Here is an 18,165-nt window from a genome sequence, read left to right as displayed (position 1 = left end):
CTCTTTTATTCCCCAGCAATTGTGCAATTAATGTCCTAGGTCAGCGACTTTCAGTGATTTTCAAACTGTAGGACAGAACCAGTATTCAGTTAAAAAAATCAGTTGAGTTGGGAGGAGAAGTTTTAAAAAACTGAACAGAATAAAGTGGAAGAGAAAAGGAAGGTAAATTTGCTTCTTGAAACTTTTAAGCTATATATTGATCAATACATGTATTTGGTCAGTATGGAAAATGTATTTTGTATTCTGGGTTGAGGTCAGAAGGTATCAGAGTTAGTGCTCTGTGTGAGCTCATCCAATCCTGTGGCTTTTAATCCACTGACCACTGACCAATCAATTTTTATCTCTGTATGTCCCCCCAGAATTCCAGTGAGTCCTGGCTCACCCTAGCATTGCCTCCAGAGTACTGCCTAACCCACAGATCCTTCTGGATCTACAAAAGTTCTTTGCCACTTCCTACTGAAGGATGGCAGGATTCCACATGCACGGATCAGCCAACTTTCTTTGCTTCCCAGATAAGGAACACCAATGGAGGATACTGTTCCTGACTTCATGGAACATCTGTTGCCAGAGGCAGCAGAAAAGGTCAACCAGGTTGTGGCAACTGGCCTTGTAACCTATTTTCCATAGTACAAGATGAATATTGCCGAAGATCCATCACTATATTTTGTACTCTTTGTAGTGCTGCATTCCAGGTGTGTTATAGAAATGAAGAGGATATTTGACCTTGTCCTATTGACCTGGAGGATATTTTGAGTCCACTGTTTTGACCCTGTCAATGTGCTCATAGATAGCTAAGTATGCAAAGTGATCGGAAATGTATGGTGGAATGTGATTACCCAATAGATCACACCAGGACAACCTAACAACTGGCATATCTGCAGGTATTTGCTCCCAATTCACTCATGAATTTAGTAAGAAATAATACAAATTATTTATTACACAGCTTATAATGAATATTATGGGAGAAATTGTCAGTGGCTGAGACTTTACTTCTACAAAGTTTGACCTAGGAAAACTACACTTGGTAGAAGTAGTCACTACAAACAAAGAGACAGAGCTATAACCAGGAAAGTTTGATGTGGACAAAAGCTTAATGCCAAATCAAATATTTACTTAGATATGTTTGTATTTACATATACAAAGACTAATCATGGAAATGATAATAAAATATAATTTAAAATAAAAATTGGAAGTCCCATAAGCCCTCTTCACAGCCTTTCTATGACGGGGGAGATAGTAGGCTGCGGACCTTCATTCACATTAGGGAGCAAAAGTAAACAAAAGTGTTCATTAAGGCAAATCAAACCATTATTGCTTATTCCTCTGCTCTCCCTTTGTTTTCTAGCTTTGGGTAAAGAAGTATTTTCCATTTTTCTTTTCAAGTTCAACATCATAATGCCGGACCGAATTCCCTCCCCCTTCCAAAACAAGAATGATACGTGCGGTTAGGCTCAGGGGTCACTAAAGGACGAAGCAGTGGTGGGTCTTTCCTCTTCCTCGTCCGGGTTGATCAGGGCGCGCCGGCTGTCGACTCTGCACAGCAGCCCATGAGCTGGGAGAGCAGAAAGACCGCGCCGACGCCGACGCCCGCCCCCAGATCACCGTCGTCGCTGGGCAACGCCTCTGCCCCACCCCGGTCGAGCACGTGACGTGTGCATCACGTGACAGACCAGTCGGCGTCCTCCCGCGGAGGGTTGTAAACAGGCTTAGCTGTGGCCGAGCTGCAGCCCTGCTGCGTCCGCGTCTCCGGCATGCCCGAGGCGGGCGGGGGTTTCCCCGCCGCGAGCTCAGCGCCCACCTGAGGTAACTCCTGCGGCCTCGGGTCCGGCGTACCCGCGCCGCGCGGAGCCGCCGCTGCTGGCCGCCGTCGAGGCCGGCCGAGCCCCCGGCCCTGGCAGGGGGTGTGACTGCCCGTTGTGCGGTCCGCGACAGGTGGGCGGGTCGGGGGCGGCCGTCGAGGCCCGGGCCTCGCACCGCCCTGGGCCGGGGCCCAGGCGCCTATCCGGCCGAAAGGCGGCAGCGACCCCGGGCCGTGGGCTCTTCCGCTCCGGTTTTCGAGGCTGCCCTTGGGCCGGGCTGAGCCGGGGGCCGCAGGAGCCATCGGGCGCTGAGGGCCCGGGGCTGCCAGCGTGGAGTCCCAGTTGAAGTCCTGCCCCCGACGGGCTGTGAGACCTTGGGCAAGTCAGCCCTCCCCTTGGCCTGAGTTTCCACATCTGTAAAATGAAAGGATGGACTAGGTGATTTCTGAGGATCTTACTCTTCCGACGTGTGTGATCTCGAGAGAGGCCTGTATACATTGGAAGCTGCCAGAGGGAAAGCATAGGTAGATATTTCGTCTTTTAATTGCTGAGTTTGACTTTCAGTTTTTCACCTGACACGATTTGGATTCTTGTTCACTAGGGTGAAGTTTTTAATAGAAAACTTAGAGAAAGTCATAATGGTTTATGTTACTTTTTTTTCTCCCCCCCAGGCTTTTAAAAATGCAGCGGAACCTTTTTTCTTAAAACCTTGTTTGGAAGCCGAATTTGTCAAAATCAGAATCTTTATCTGCTATACTGTCTTCCTCCCCCCTCCCCGGCTCCCATACCCCTGAGAGAACTAGGTTTGGGAGAAAAGGAGGTCCTATTTTATGTAGTGAGTGAACATAAACAGAATCTGAGATGATGGTGTGTAGGCAAAAAGATTATCAGGAGGATTTTTTTTTTTTTTAAATTAAGAGAAATACATAGTTTCCTCATTTGTTGTTTTTGGAGACTAGAGTTGGTAAGTTTACTAGAACTCACAGTTTGATATTAAAAGAGGAAAACCATAGCCTTTGACAGCTTGTCTGCTTGGTGCTTCTGTGAGGTGTGTGAAAGTCAGAGGTCGAATGGACCATGAGTGGAACCCAAGGTGACCTAGTGAAATATGTTTTCTCTTTTGAAAGCAAACTGACTTCCTTGATCTTTGGTTTAGGTAAGTCACTTCCCTTCTTGGGGTCACAGTTTCTGCTACAAAGTGAGGAAATTGGATTGATTTGGGCTTCCCTTAGGGTTGCCAGATAAAATACAGGACACCCAGTTAAATTTGAATTTTAGTAAACAGTGAATAAGTTTTTAGTATAAAGCGTAGGGCATGCTTTACTAAAAAGTCATTGTTGGGCTTCCCTGGTGGCGCAGTGGTTTAGAGTCCGCCTGCCGACGCAGGGAACACGGGTTCGTGCCCCGGTCCGGGAAGATCCTACATGTGGCGGAGCGGCTGGGCCCGTGAGCCATGGCCGCTGAGCCTGTGCTCCGCAACGGGAGAGGCCACAACAGCGAGAGGCCTGCGTACTGCAAACAAAACAAAACAAACAAAAAAAAGTCATTGTTTATCCGAAATTTAACTGGGCCGACTGCATTTTTATTTGCTAAATCTGGCAACCCTAGCTCCAACATTTTTGTCTTCTTTAAATTAGTTCCAGGAAGATATTATAGATGCATAGATGGGAGTGAATTCATTAAACCAGTCAAGACCCTTTGTTTGTTATCAGTAGCAGTGTCTAGTTCTTGAAGAACAGCTCTGTTTCACTTTGGTCCCTCCTGCCCCCCCTCCATGTAGCAGTTCTTTTTTGCTATAATCACATAATGTTTAGGTTTATACTCTTGGTGGTAAACAATTTAAATAACTGAAAGAAAAAAAAGTTGCCAAAATTTCTAAAAGTACCAAATTTGAGTCATGAAATGGCATATACTATTTTTTTTCTAGAAAAGATACTTTACAATCCTACTTATTCTTTAGTTATCTGATTGACTCAAGACATTTTCTAAAGCAGTGGACTGTTCTGATGGTAAATAATCCTACAGGAAGATCTTAGGCCTTTTGCTTTGGCCACCTGTGAGTATGGAAATGACCAGTGTATGCACTATAAACATTTAGTTTTAACTATTTATCAGTTTTGTCTTTGCTATATTTTGAAGATTTTCAATGTTGAAATTTTTTTCGGGGAGTGTAATTTTTAATTCTTCATTTTTGAGGATTTTTTTAAAAAATTGGGCCTGATTTAGTTTCTTTGCTCAACTCACTTTGAAATCCCTGAATTTTCTAATTCATGGATTCATTTAACAGTCAACAAAAACAAAAAACCTGAGCACTGCCTTTGAGCCAGGCTGATGTGATCAGTGTTGTAGTTTTTCAGGTGCTTATTCTGATAGAGGAGTTAAATCACATGCAATCAGGGAATAATGTGTTGAGGGTCTTGAAGTGATAGAAGTGCTATGGAAATTGAGAGGAGGATTAGTGCCCATCTGGTCATTAGATTGAATGGCAGAACTTCATGGAGGGGGTGGTATTTAATCCAGGTCATGGGGGTTAAGGTGGGGTTAGGAAGACAGGCTTAAAGACAGGTGGGAAGATGCAGGAAAGGGCAGGGGAAGCCATCTTCTCAGTTCTACAAAGCATACACTTCGTTGGATTGAAAATAGTTGACAATATTGTTTACATGTAGTTTTTGATTCACTGTGAATGCTAGCCTGAATTCTCTAGTCTTGCTGCTCAGTTCCTACGGGAGACCTTTTCTCTGGGCCATTCGGTTTCTCCAGAGAATCATCTGTTCTCCCCCTGTGTATTAATCTTGCTTTTCAAGGTGTATTCCGTAGACTGTTCACGTTGGTATCATCTTGGTGCTTGTTAGAGATGTAGAATCTCAGGCCACATCCCAGGTGTGCCTCGGAACAAGATGATTTATATGCACAAGAAATTTTGAAAGCACTGGACTGTGCTGTGCTATGGCAACAGCACAATAGCAACAACAAAATATTTTTGTCATGAAAAGTCTAACACAAGTTGGATGTAACTCCTCCATCTGTAGCTATGCCATCTGGCTTCCAAGATGGCAGTGGAAGAGCTGGAGGATCTCAATGAATGGTTTTAAAGGCCAGGCCTGGAAGTGGCTAACATTACTCTCACCATATTATATTGGTAAGGAATTAGTCACCTTACCTCTAACATAATTGCAAAGGAGGCTGGAAAATGTATTCTTCTAATTTGCCCAGGAACAGGGACCAGTGTAGTGGATAAGTAGCATTGACTCTGCTTCAGTTGGCCATTCTGGTCCCCAGACTGTTTCATTCTCCCTCCCACATGTAGGGCATGCTAACCCCCTGTACAACCAGCCATGGCCTTCAGTTCAAAGTACAGGCATACCTTGGAGATATTGCGCGTTCAGTTCTAGACCAACGCAATAAAGCAAATATTGAGATAAAGCAAGTCACAACTGATTTTTGGTTTCCCAGTGCACATAAAAGTTATGTTTATGCTATACTGTAATCTGGTAAGTGTGCAGTAACACTATGTCTAAAAAAGACAATGTACGTACCTTAATTTAAAAATACTCTACCGTTAAAATGTGCTTATCATCATCTGAGCCCTCAGTGAGTCCTCATCTTTTTCCTGATGGAGGGTCTTGCCTTGATGTTGATGGCTGCTAACTGATCAGGGTGGAGTGAAGGTTGGGGTGGCTGTTGGAATTTCTTAAAGTAAGCCAGCAGTGAAGTTTGCCATATTGATTGATTCTTCCTTCCATGAGCCATTTCCCTGTAGCATGCAGTGCAGTTTGATAAATTTCATGCACAGTAGAACTTCTTTCAAAGTTGGAGTCAGTCCTGTCAAACCTTGCCACTGCTTCATCAACTAAGTGTATGTAACATTTTAAATCCTTTGTTGTCATTTCAGCAGTCTTCAACAGCATCTTCATCAGGAGTAGATTGCATCTCAAGAAACCACTTTCTTTGCTCATCTGTAAAAGCAACTCATCCACTAAAGTTTTATCAAGAGATTGCAGCAATTCAATCACATCTTCAGGCTCTACTTCTAATTCTTGTTCTTTTGCTGTTTCCACCACATCTGCAGTTACTTCTTCCACTGAAGTCTTGAACCCCTTAAGAACTCATCCATAAGGTTGGAATCAACTTCCAAACTACACTTAATTTTGATATTTGGAACTCTTCCCATGAATCATGAATGTTCTTAGTGATATCTAGAATGATGAGATCCTTTCCAGAAGGTTTTCAGTTTTACCCAGCTGTATCAGAGGAATCACTATCTATGGCAGCTACAGCCTTCTGAGATGTATTTCTTAAATAATAAGACTTAAAAGTCAAAATTACTCCTTGATCCATGAGCTGCAGAATGGATGTGTTAATGGTCATGAAAACACCCATACAATAATCTCATTGTATATCTCACTCAGTGCTCTTGGGTAACCAAGTGCATTTTCAGTGAGCAGTAATATTTTGAAAGGAATCTTTTTTTCTGGGCATTGGGTCTCAACAGTGGGCTTAAAATGTTTAGTGACATGTTGTGAAAAGATATGCTGTCACCCAGGCTTTGTTGGTCCATTTATAGCGTGCAGGCAGAGTAGACTTAGCATAATTCTTAGGGACCCTAGGAATTTCGTAAATGACCATTGGCTTCAACTTAAAGTCACCAGCTGCATTAGTCCCTAATAAGAGAGTGAGCCTGTCCTTTGAAGTTTTGAAACCAGGCATTGACTTCTCTCTAGCTATGAAAGTCCTAGATGATATCTTCTTCCAATATAACACAGTTTCATCTTCATTGAAAGTCTGTTGTTTAGTATAACAACCTCATTAATCATTTTAGCTAGATCGTTTGGGTAACTTGCTGCAGCTTCTGCATCAGCACTTGCTGCTTCCTCTTGCACTTTGATGTTATGGAGACATCTTCTTTCCTTAAACCTCATGAACCAGCCTCTGCTAGATTCAGACTTTTCTTCTACAGCTTCCTGATCTTTCTCAGCCTTTATCAAATTGAAGAGAGTTAGGGCCTTCCTCTGGATTAGGCTTTGGCTTAAGAAAATGTTGTGACTGGTTTGATCTTCTACCTAGACCACTAAAACTTTCTCCATATCAGCAATAAGGATATTTCACTTTCTTATCATTCATGTGTTCACTGGAGGGGCATTTTTAATATTCTTCAAGAACTTTTCCTTTGCGTTCATAACTTGGCTAACTGGTGCAAGAGGCCTAGTTTTCAGCCAGTCTTGGCTTTCAACATGCCTTCCTTCTTAAGCTTAATCATTTCTAGCTTTTGATTTAAAGTGAGAGGACTCTTTGTTTCATTTAAACCATCCCTTCTCTTGAGGATTATTAACTGGACTACTTTCACTATTGTGTGTCTCAGGGAATAGGGAGGCTTGAAGAGAGGGAGAGAGACAGGAACAGCTGGTTTGTAGAGCAGTCAGAACATACACAACTTTTATTGATTAAGTTTGCCATCTCACATGGGCATGGTTCATGGCATCTAAAACAATTAAAATAGTAACATCAGAGATTACACTGATCACAGATCACCATAAAAATACAAGAATAGTGAAAAAGTTTGAACTATTTTAAGAATTACCAAAGTGTGACAGAGAGACACAGAGGACACAGAGTGAGCAAATGCTGTTGGAAAAATGGCGCCGATAGACTTGCTCAATGCAGGGTTGCCACAAACCTTTAATTCGTAAAAAATGCAATATCTGCTAAGTCCCAGTAAAATGAAGAACAATAAAATGAGGTATGCCTGTATGGGATCTTTGAGTGGTGCCAGGCTATCTTATCAGGTCCAGATAAGCCTTTCTTGTTCAAATGAATTAAGAAAACACATTATTTATTACCCTCCTCACCAAAGTATTATAATAAGGGCACAATATGACTAGTAAACAGTAGCATTTGGAAGGTGAAGCATAGACACACAGTATTTACTCTTCTGTAGCAGTTCTTTAATGTTTATGGACAGATATAAAGGAAGGTTCCCTTCCCTGGAAGGGAGGGATGTTTCTTGATTGGACTCTGATTTTGTTCCCTGGGAGAAACACTCACATCCTTTTTTCTCCATGGCTCCAGGGAACATCCTTAGGTTCTTCTTTTTCCATTATTTTGTTTGCTCACACCCTGTGTCCAGAATTGATGCTGGAAGCATGCTGTCCTGGGTATCATGCAGTTTGCCTGTTTGTAGAAGGTTGGACTCCCAGAGGTTGTTTTTAAGTCTTGAACAGACATTCTAAATCTGGGCCTGTTGTTTTTCTGCCAATACATTTCCTACAGAAACTTAGCAGACTCTTAATCCATTTGCTTCCAGTCAATTCAGAGTACCAATAACCAAATAAATTTTTGATTTTTGCTAGAAACAGCCAATAATAATCAGCCTACACTGTAAAGTTTCATTTTCCAGTTTTTCCCCATACAGTTTTAAAGTCATCATGTGTGTGATTTGCCTTCTGAGTTACAGCCATCAACAGGTTTTGTAACCATTTTTCTACTGCATAAGGTGGATCATCATCTTTTCCTTCTCTGATATGAAATTCCTCATTGCGTACAGAGTGGTGACTAAGAAAAATGCAACTTGTTGAGGGTTTTGTTATGATAGCATCCCACTTCTGGTAGCGGTTTCTGTTGGAGAGGTGGCCAAGGAACTAGTTGTTTTATTTGTAGAAGTTTCTATTTTTAGCTAGTATTTTACTACTACTCAAAACCTGAGACCTGAGCTCTTTGGCATCCTATAGGCAAATTAGCTCATTTTGTATATTTATTATTTCACATACTTTTTATTGTGGCTTTCTCCACTTTGCTAAATTAATTAGTATTCCCATATTTTCTGTCTTTAAAAAACAGTTGAAATCTTTTTTGTCTGCTTGGGTGCCGTCTCTCCTCATTTGTGGCCTTGTGATTTATGTCTTTTTTTTTCCTTTTTCTTAAATTTAATTTTTCATTTTGAGATAACTGTAGGTTCATATGCAGTTGTAAGAAATAATGTAGAGGGATCCCATTTAACCTTTATACAGTTTTCTCCAAAGTTAACAGCTTGCAAAATTTTAGTACAATATCACAACTAGGATATTGACATCTTTATAGTTAAGATGCAGAATATGTCTGTCACCACAAGTTTCCCTCATGTTGTTTTTTAAAATAATTAATTAATTAATTTTGGGCTGCGTTGGGTCTTTGTTGCTGCGCGCGGGCTTTCTCTAGTTGCGGCGAGTGGGAGCTACTCTTCGTTGCGGTGCACGGGCTTCTCATTGCAGTGGCTTCTCTTGTTGCGGAGCAAGGGCTCTAGACTTCAGTAGTTGTGGCATGCGGGCTCAGTAGTTGTGGCTCGTGGGCTCCAGAGCGCAGGCTCGGTAGTTGTGGCGCATGGGCTTAGTTGCTCCGCGGCATGTGGGATCTTCCGGGGCCAGGGCTCAAACCCATGTCCCCTGCATTTTGGCAGGTGGATTCTTAACCATTGCGCCACCAGGGAAGTCCCGCTCATGTTGTTCTTTTATAACTACCCCCACTTCTCCCTGTTCCCACTGCCTTCTTAACCCCTGGCAACCACTAATCTGTTCTCCCATTTCTATAATTTTGTCTTTTCAAGGATATTATATAAATGGAATTATACATTATGTGATCTTTTTGGATTGGCTTTTCTCACTGAGCATAATTCTCTGGAGATTCATCATTGTTGTTTCATGTCCAAATAGTTCTTTTTTTATTCCTTTTACATTGCTGAATAGTATTCTATGGTATGAATGTACCATAATTTGTTTAGTCACTTACCTGCCGAAGGACATCTAGTTGAATAAAGCTATTACAAACATTTGTGTGCATGTTTTCCTGTAACCATATTACTTCATTTCTCTGGTTATAAAACTCCTGGAGTTGCTGGGCTGTATGATATTCACATGATATGTTTTAGGAAATTGCCAAAGTGTTTTCCAGAGTACCATTTTACATTCCTACCAATATGGAAAGGATGGTTCAATTTCTCCTTATCCTTGCCCACATTTTGCTGTTGGCACCATTTTTAATTTTAGTCATTCTAGTAGATATGTAGTGATAACTTCATTGTGATTTTAATTTGCATTTCCCTAATGGCTAGTAAGGTTGAACATATTTTCATGTGTTTATTAGCCACTTGTATATTCTCTCAGCAAAAGTCTCTTCATGTCTTTTGCCCATTTACTAATTGGATTTTTGTTGTTGTTGACTTCTAAGAGTTCTTTATATATTTTAGATACTAGTCCTTTGTCAGATATGTGGTTTGCAAATATTTTCTCCCACTCTGTGGCTGATCTTTTTACCCTTCGAAAAACAAAAGTTTTTTATATTTATGAAGTTCAATTTATAAAGTTTTCCAATTGGGAATCAAGGCTTTGGTGTCAAGTTTAAGAACTCTGTCTAACTCTAAATCCTAAAGCTTTTTTTTTTTAATGCTTTTTCTCCCCTAAAAGCTTTTAGGTTATACATTTAAGTTCATGAACTATTTTGAGTTTTGTGTAAGGTGTTGAAGCTTCATTTTGAGGTTCATTCTTTTCCCCTTATTGCTCTGGCACCATTTGTTTAAAAGTTCTCTTTCCTTCACTGAATTGCTTAATTAAAAATCATTTTGGCATATTTGTGTGGGCCTATTCATGGGTTCTCTGTTCTTTTCCACTGAATTATATGTCTGTCTCTCTGCCAGTATCACGCAGTCTTGATAGTAGCTCTATAATAAGTCTTGAAATCAGTAGAGTGATTCTTCCCATTCTCTTCTCTTTCGAGTGTTTTAGGGGCTTCCCTGGTGCCGCAGTGGTTGGGAGTCCGCCTGCCGATGCAGGGGACGCGGGTTCGTGCCCCGGTCCGGGAAGATCCCACATGCCACGGAGCGGCTGGGCCCGTGAGCCATGGCCGCTGAGCCTGCGCGTCTGGAGCCTGTGCTCCGGAACGGGAGAGGCCACGGCAGTGAGAGGCCCGCGTACCACAAAAAAAAAAAAAAAAAAAAAAAAAGTTCTTGTCAAAATCTTTTAAAGACTTTTGTAGACATAGACAAGATTATTTTTAAATGCATATGTGAAGAGAAAAGCTAAAACACTTTTTTTTTTTTTGTGGTACGCGGGCCTCTCGCGTACGTGTCCTTGTTTTCATTGTTTGTATTAGAAGTATGACTAATTTTTGTATGCTTATCTTGTATACTACAACTTTGCTGAATTCACTTATTCTGCGAGTATTTTTTGTAGATTCCTTGGGACTTTCTGTGTCATCTGAAAATAGGTACAGTTTTCTTTCTTTCTAAGCTGCATGCCTTTTGTTTCTTTTCTTGCCTTACTGCATTGGCTAGAACTTCCAGCACTATGTTGTAAATAAGAGTTGCCTTTTTCCCAGTCTTAGGGGCAAAGCAATTGTTTTCTTATCATTAAGTATAATATTAGGTGTAGGGTTTTTTTTTTGTAGGTGCTGTTTTTCAAGTTAAGGATGTTCTTTTTTATTCCTATTTTTCTGAGAGTGTTTTTTCTTAAATCGTGAATGGGTGTTGAATTCTGTCATACGCTTTTTCTTTGTTCATTGGAATCATATGATTTTATTCATTAGTCTCAACATAGTAGATTACATTGATTACTTTCCTTTTTTAAAAAAAAATTATTGGAGTATAGTTGATTTACAATGTTGTGTTACTTTCTGCTGTACAGCAAAGTGAATCACTTATACATATACATATATCCACTCTTTTTTAGATTCTTTGTCCATATAGGTCATTACAGAGTACTGAGTAGAGTTCCCTGTGATATACAGTAGGTCCTTATTAGTTATTTATTTTATATATTATAGTGTGTATATGTCAGTCCCAATCTCCCAATTTATCCCTCCCCCTGATTAATTTTCAAAAATTGAAAAAAATCTTATATCCTTGGAATAAGCCTCACTTGGTCATGGTTTATAATTCCTTTTATATTTGCTGAATTCTGTTTGCTAATATTTTAAGGATTCTTTTTTCCGTTTAGAGAACTTCCTGTAGCCGTTTCACCCTTTGGGGGTACATCTACTGGTACACAGTCTCTTAGTTTACTTTTGTCTCAAATGTCTTGATTTCCCCTTCCTTTTTGAAGCATTCTTTTTTTTGGATATAAGGTTCTGAGTTGACAGTTCTTTTCTTTCAGTCCTTGAAAGGTGTTGTGTCTTTCCTTCTGGCCTCCCTGATTTTTCATGAAATATTTGCTGCCATTTAAATGATGTTTCCCCTGTAGGTAAGGTGTTATTTCTCTCTCACTGCTTTCAAGATATATATGTTTTTCTTTAGTTTTCAGAAGTTTGACTGTTCCATATCTTGCTGAGGATTTCTTTGAGTTTATCGTGTTTGAGGTTTGCTCAGAATCTTGAGTCTGTAAATACATCTTTTGCCAAATTTGGGAATCTTCAGCCATTATTTCAAGTACTTTTTCAGCTCAGCTCTCTCCGATGACATGAATGTTAAATCTTTAGTTATAGACCCACAGGTGCCTGAGGCTCTGTTCATTTTTCTTTTTCAGTTTATTTTTCTCTTTGACATTCAGATTGGGTAGTTTCTATTGGTCTGTCTTCTGGTTCACTGTTTTTTTCTGTCCCCACCATTCTGGTGAGCCCATCTCTTGGTTTTTGTATTTTGGTAATTGTATTTTTCAGTTCTGAAATTTCCTTTTGGCTCTTCTTTATATCTTTGCCGAGACTTTTTTTTTTTTTTTTTTTTTGCGTTACGCGGGCCTCTCACTGTTGTGGCCTCTCCTGTTGCGGAGCACAGGATCCGGACGCGCAGGCTCAGTGGCCATGACTCACGGGCCCAGCCGCTCCGTGGCATGTGGGATCTTCCCGGACCGGGGCACGAATCCGTGTCCCCTGCATCAGCAGGCGGACTCTCAACCACTGCACCACCAGGGAAGCCCCGAGACTTTTTTTTTTTTTTTTTAACCAAGACACAGCAGTGGTGGGGATGAAAGTCCCAGCTACCTACTCAGCCTCCTTTGATAGCGTCCTGATGGGGATGTTGGGATGCTTTGTTACATCTTGGTGAGAGAAGATGTCTAGTCTACCCTTGGTCTTTGCTGGCATGGGTAGGGGTGTGGCCACAGGTTTTTTTTTTCTGTGGTATTTGGCTGGAGTAGGGTGATTGTTGTCTACTTTTTTTTTTTTTTTTTGTCTTTCTAGGCTGACCCTTTCCTACTCCTTTGGTTATTAGAAAGAGCAGGCTTTTCTTGGGGCTTTTCTGTTTTTTTGTTTACACTTCTTGGTGTTTCTGGATTTACCAATTCTTCAGCACCAAGTTTGGATTATATGAGGCAAAAAGAAAACCCAGGAAATTGAACACCATGTCTTTCCTTGAATCCTGAGGTCCCTAGCTGGTATGCCTCCTCCTTTCTGCCTTTCAGAGTCTTGTATTATTTTTACTTATAATGTGCAGAGTTTTTACTTGTCCTTAGTGGAAAAATAGGGAAAAGTACATTAACTTCCCAGAAGTGTAAGCTTCTTCTTTTTAAAAAATCCTTTTATTATCATTTTAATAGAGTCTTGGTGGAAGAGGAACTAAACCTAAGTATTCAGTCCACACCTTTATTACTTCTTAATATTTTATTTCATTTGTATGAATTAGGCAGATTGTATATGTTATTTGCTCAGTGCTTGTATTGTTCATGGCACACAATCACGTGGAAGAGCCTTTGGAAGTAATTGAGAGCATGAAGCTTTGCTTGGCTAAGGTTTCTCAAAAAGCTCCAAGCCATAATCAGTTCCTTCTGTGTTGCTCCCAGAAAGATTAGTTTGCTTCTTGGTGAATTTCTTTAGGGTAGTTGATGTAGAAGATGATACTTTAATACTGTAACCTAATTTTTAAGTTTAAATGACCTTTTATTTTATGCCAGGAGGCTACATACTGTAAATCTTTAAATTTAACTTGATTTGTTAAAAATTAATTTAAATATGTTCTCAGGAAAGATATCTTTATATTAGATTATATCGAAGCATTAAAAATTTAAAGAATCACTGAAAGTCTTAAGTTTGTTAATTCAGTTGTGATAGTGTTAGGAATGTTCTAGTGCTTACCCAGATTGCATAGCAGTTAAGGATATGGCTCTGGAGCCAGCTTCAGTGCTTAATGATGACCTTGGGCCTGGGTTTCTTCATCCATAAAGTGTGGATGATCACAGTTACACTACTTCATAAAGTGATTGTGATGATGTGAGTTGTTTTTAACTTATTAAAACTAAAAATATTTTTCTATTTTATCATAAAACTTTAAAAATGTCAATTCTATTAGTAACAGCATCTAATACAACTTGAGATTAGACTTAAGAAATTAGACTTAAGAGTTAGGAAACCTGAGTTCCACCCCCAGCTTTCCTGAATAGCTGCTTGACTTTTGCCAAGCAGCCTTGCTTCATCCCTTTCTGCCTTATTTTACTCATTTATAAAAGTAGGGTTGAGTTTGAACTGGTTGATCTCTAAGATTCCTTCTCTTTCTTCCATTCATTTTTTGTCTCACTGAATCATAATTGAGCTAGTTATAATACAGTTCATGAGGAGAACACATTTTACAACCAGGAGAAGAAAAAGGATTCGGGTGGGGAGGGCAGGATAATTTTACAGAAACTTTTAAGTGCTGATATATTGAGAATAATTAAGTTTGTTTCACGCAATTGTAATCGAGGGCAAAACTAATGCCTGTGGATGGAAGGGTGGCGCTCTTGGAAAATCATCACTAGATGCTAAAACGTGTGGGTGAATATTCGATGAGGAACAGGATAAGGTGGCTCATCGAAATGGCCACCTTAAGTGCTGGATGCTTCCTAACACTGAAAGGACAAAAGGCAAGGTCAGACTGACAAATGATAGAGTCAGGTCGAGGTTATTTAAATCTCAGCCAGGGATGGTGCTGGATGACTTCTCTAACTTTCTGGCCTCCCATGGGTAGAAATCATGACATGATAAAGTTGTTAAAATAATCAAGAAAAAACATATTGTAATGTGGCACAGAGGTCACTAACTTTAACTGAATTATAATAATGACAATTCATATAATAAATTCCTTTTTATTTGCAGTTTGTTTTTGGTTGAAGTGCAGACTGAGTACTTTTTGTTCTCAGTTTTGAAAAATGTTGCTTCTCTTAACTCTTATGTGGTTTTTGATGATTCATGTGGGGAAAGGAGCACTATTACTTTCTTCTTTTTGAATGACCTTTGATTTTTTTTTAATGTCTCTGTTGGAGTATAATTGCTTTACAATGTTGTGTTAGTTTCTGCTGTATAACACAGTGAATCAGCTATACATATACATGTATCCCCACATCTCTTCCTCCTGCGTCTGCCTCCCACCCTCCCTATCCCACCCCTCTAGGTGGTCACAAAGCACCAAGCTGATCTCCCTGTGCTATGCAGCTGTTTCCCACTAGCTATCTATTTTACATTTGGTAGTGTATATATGTCCATGCCACTCTCTCACTTCGTCCCAGCTTACCCTTCCCCCTCCCTGTGTCCTCAAGTCCATTCTCTATGTCTGCGTCTTTATTCCTGTCCTGCCCCTAGGTTCTTCAGAACCATTTTTATTTTTAGATTCCGTATATATGTGTTAGCATACGGTATTTGAATGCTTGCCACTTTTCTTTTAAGCTAAGCTGGGAACTGTGAGTTTGGGTTCTTAGGTCCTTGAGATATGCAGCTAAATTTGTCATCAACTATGTGGGTGCATTGCCAACTTCTCTGGAGATGTTTACCAGTCTGGGCAATTTTGATAGTATTATCTTCTTACAGTTTCTGCTGTGAGGCAGTCTTTGAAGAAATATATGATATGTGGCAGAGCAAGCCGTTGGGGAGAAAAAGGTATTCTTATTACTTTTACTAAATTATAATGTTCTTGTTCCCAGCTCCTGCGGTAGAATTTTGGTCCAAAGGAACAACTATCTCATCCTGCCTTAGCATCTGGTTGAGGAGGTTGTGTGTGTGTGTGTGTGTGTGTGTGTGTGTGTGTGTGTGTGTGTGTGTGTGTGTGTGTGTGTGTTTATTTCCTAAAATACCTCAGGTCTCCTTTACGCACCCTGTGTCCTGGTCTGCAGCGCTGCTGACATTTGTGTGTGGGTAGTTTGTCATGGGAGCTGTCTGGTGCAGTTTAGAATGTTTAGCAGCTTTCTTGACCTCTTCACACTAGATGCCAGTAGCCTCCCGACAGTTCTGGCAACGAGAAATACCTCTAAGACATTGCCAAAAGGCCCCTGGGGGGCAAAATCACCCTGGTTGAAAACCACTGACTTACGAATGCCTGTCAGCCAGCCCCCTGCTACAGTTGTGGCCATCCTACTCCCATCTGGTTTCTCCATGTTGCCAGCCTTGGTCACAGCCTCTTCCTCCTAATTGTGCTCTGCTCAGGTAATTAGGTGGAAAGTTGCCAAGTGGAAGGTGGAATCAGTGGGGACTAGGGCTGGAGTCAGGTGTGGCCCTGGGTAGTGGCTGAGCACTGCAACATGCAGATGGGTGTGCTTTTTGGTGGCAGCTAATGATTAGACTTAAAAACAAATGTTCTTTGACATGAAACTGAGCTGACAATGACACCGGTGGTCCTAGCGTACAACACTAATCAGGTATGTGATGTCTTCATGTTGTCTGAAGCCTGCCTTGGGAGTCTGGAGTTTCAGAAGAAAGCTCTTTTCTCCTCAATGTTTTTATTTGAAAGAAGCAAAGAAAAGAGAAACTGCATCTTGGTGAACTTCCTTATTCAATTTAGATTTCATTTTTGAGGTGACTTTAGTAGCTAGAGTCAATAATTTTTTTACATGTACGAAATGAGGTGGAGGAATTTGTAAATATGAAGCATCAAGTGTTTAATGAGTGCATCTGGGGATGGTGCCACGACCTCAAGAAATGCTCAGAGTGCTGAGGGAGTGAGACAAGGTAATTGCAAATGATACCACCATGTAAGGAATGGTGGCTCTGTCTTGGGTGGGGGCAGGTGGTGAGGGGTGGGCAAGGAGAGATCTCATAGATAAACTCGAGACTGGAACAGGTGTTCACAGTCCTTGTTTTATTCATTTTCAAACAATCAATTTTCATTATTAGTGCTTTTTTCTAGGCTTTACTGATTGTTTTTTATCTAATCAAGGTCATCCTGAATGCCCGTTTTTATAAGTTTTATTCTCTTAAGATTCATTGCATGACATTTTCCATTTTTAGCAACTCTTAAGGACTGCATGTTGCATTTTATGGTTATATCCCAATTTATTTAACCATTTCCCTGTTGCTTAACATATAGCTTATTTTAAAGAACTTTGCTACTGTAAATATCCTTTGATGAGTAACTTTGGGCATACGTTTGAATCCACAGTTCAGATGATTTCTTTTTTTTTTTTTTTTTCCTTGCGGTACACGGGCCTCTCACTGTTGTGGCCTCTCCCGTTGCGGAGCACAGGCTCCGGATGTGCAGGCTCAGCGGCCATGGCTCACGGGCCCAGCTGCTCCGCGGCACGTGGGATCTTCCCGGACCGGAGCACGAACCCGTGTCCCCTGCATCGGCAGGCGGACTCCCAACCACTGCGCCACCAGGGAAGCCCCAGATGATTTCTTTAGGACAGTGTCATGAACCTGGGTGAAGTGGTATGGATATTTTTAAAGCTCTTGGCTTATATTGCTGAACTGCATTGCTGAAAGTTCCTAATTAACATTCCCACTAGCAGGGTGTTGAGTGGCCATTTTAGGGCATTCTTGCCAATGTTGAGTGTTTTAAAAAAGAAAATAACTGACTTAACAGGTGGAAGACATCTCATTGTTATCTTCCTTTGCCTGTTTAAATTATTAATGAAGTTTATTTTTTGTTGTTACTGTTTTTCTTTTTCCTTTAAAAGTACATTAGCCTCTTTTGCAAATTGGCTGTACATGTTGTTTTCCCATTAATCTTTTGGGGTGTTACTCCTTTTCTTCTGATTCCTTTATAAAATTTATTTATATGTTGAAGGAAGTGACCTTTTCTGTCGTGTTTGGCGAAACACTGTTCCAGTTTTATAATTACGTCTTTTGCTTTATGTATGACTTTTAATTTTGATATGATTTCAAATTTAGAGGAGTGTAAGAGTACAAAGAGTTACCATATATCCTTTACTAAGATTCACCAATTGTTATAAATTTACCCCATTAGCTTTATCACTCTCTCTCTATGCATATATAAATGCATTTTTTTCTGATTCATTTGAGTCTACGTTGTGTATACCCTAAGACCTGGGGCATTCTGCTATATGAGCATAGTAAAATTTAATAATTAATACAGTACTGTTGTCTAACTCACAGTTCATATTGCATTTTCAACAGTTGTCCCTATAATGTCCTTTATTGCTCTTGTGTTTTCTCTGTCCAGTGTCCAATCCAGAATCATGCTGAATTTGGTTGTCAAGTTTATTTAGTC

General features: G+C 40.4%; 1 protein-coding gene across 5 annotated transcripts in view; it reads left to right on the top strand.

Annotated features, from left to right (window-relative positions):
* The first annotated feature begins 1,678 nt into the window (after positions 1–1,678).
* MARCHF8 (membrane associated ring-CH-type finger 8) overlaps positions 1,679–18,165 on the top strand; it is a 111,064-nt gene continuing 94,577 nt past the window's right edge. For 2 of the 5 annotated variants that reach the window (XM_082854507.1, XM_082854503.1), the window contains exon 1: positions 1,826–2,323. The gene's annotated coding sequence lies outside the window, so the exon portion shown is untranslated. Of the gene's footprint in view, positions 1,804–1,825; positions 2,324–15,530; positions 15,600–16,325; positions 16,355–18,165 lie in introns of those variants that run through there. The other 3 variants (XM_082854505.1, XM_082854504.1, XM_082854506.1) reach the window with 3 other exon arrangements.

Source organism: Leucopleurus acutus, assembly GCF_964270905.1.
Source record: "Leucopleurus acutus genome assembly, chromosome: 14".
Lineage (NCBI taxonomy): Eukaryota > Metazoa > Chordata > Mammalia > Artiodactyla > Delphinidae > Leucopleurus > Leucopleurus acutus.
Note: the sequence above shows the minus strand (reverse complement) of the source record. Positions and strands in the feature narration are given on the sequence as shown.